The sequence below is a fragment of the Myotis brandtii genome, unplaced genomic scaffold (genome assembly GCF_000412655.1).
Source record: "Myotis brandtii unplaced genomic scaffold, ASM41265v1 scaffold357, whole genome shotgun sequence".
Lineage (NCBI taxonomy): Eukaryota > Metazoa > Chordata > Mammalia > Chiroptera > Vespertilionidae > Myotis > Myotis brandtii.
Window position 1 is genome coordinate 390,553 of NW_005363729.1, and position 1,574 is coordinate 392,126.

A 1,574-nucleotide genomic window follows, 5' to 3' on the forward strand; every position below is an offset into this window, starting at 1 on the left:
ACACACACCACACACACAGTGCACACACGCACACACGCACACTGTCATGTTGTTCTGCTGAATCCTAACCAACACCCGCCAACACACACATGCTCTGTGCACGGAGCCACGGATGAGGACGTGGGCCCCGTGCAAGGAGGGCTGGGTCTCCATCAACGCCGTGGCCAGCACGTGACGTCAGCTCTGCCATCCCCCCCATCTTCCGTGAGAGGACCAACGCTCGGAGCCGCTGGTGGCGGACGACAGATCCGGGGGTCCTGGTCCAACTCGGGGCTTTGCCTCAAACCCCCTCGAGTCTGTGGCTCCCGTGCAAATACTCAACCGCACGTGAGGACCCGTGTGTGCGTGCCGCCTGAAAAGTCCCGCGTGGAGCCTGGGTGTCCGGTCACACTCGGCACACATGTGTGCACATGGCCCTGGGATGGGACACCTCAGTCTCCCGCATGCACCCCGTGCACACACCCACCCCCTCTGCGCAGTGACGCCAACCCCTGCCGGGAACCGGGCGGAAGACGGAGCCCCCCCTTCCCCGTCCCCAAAGCAATGGCATCGCTCGCGCCCTGGCCACCAGCGGCGGCTGATGGATCACCCGGGCGATGACTCAGCGGCCATCAGCCAGTCTATAAAAAGGCATTAATTCTGCCGGGGTCGCCAGGGGAAGGCACACGCGTGCGGCCCCGCGGCAGCCTGTGGATGAGGGTGAAGGGGCGTCCATCCCAGAGGCCGCCCCAGGAGCTGGGGGCACAGTGACCATCGGAAGCCCCCAGCCCAGCTTCTCTCCTAAGGGGCAGAGGAGCCCCCAGAACAGCCCTCCCCCGCCCCCAGGGGGCCCGGGGAGAATCAGGAGAGCCCCCAGGGCCCGAGACATGGGGGGACCTTCAGCCACGCCCTGGGCCTGGCGTGGGAGCCGCCATCTCCACCCCAGATACACGCCTCTCAGTATTCACCCCACGTTCACCCCGCGCTGCCAGGCGGAGAGGAAACTCACTGTTAGTGACCGACCATCGCCACATAAAGCAGAACTAGCTCGCTGCCCGCGGGAGACGCCTGCGCTCAGCCCGTCGCCCACAGGACAGCCCCTGGAGGGCAGACACCAGGGCTGCCTCCTGGCTCCCGCCTGCCTCTGACGCCGAGCAGCTGCACGGCCTTGGGCGGGTGATGTCACCTCTCTGTGCCTCAGTTTCCCATGTGCACAGTGGGGGACTCGGTGAGTCGGCGCTGTAACCCACCAAGACCGGCCCCGTGGCGTGACAGGTCCACACGTTCGTCCCGCAGCTGAACACACGCTAGCATCCCCCAGAGCCTCCTGCCAGCCCTGGGCCGCCCGGGCCTCGCCCCGTCTCCAGAGGAGGAGGCTGGGGCCCCCGGAGGCTCAAGGACCTGCCCAGGGACCAGCTGCTCCCAGAGGACCCAGACCAGGCTGTGGCCAAAGCCCCCGCGTCAGCACCCTGGGCTGGAAAGGCGGCCCGGCCGCACAGGGAACTCCCGGGCCAACGTTCCTCCATCAAAGCCGCCCCAGAGAGGCCGGGGTGTGCGCGCCTGGAAGGTGACGGCTCAGGAGTAGCTCTCAGCCG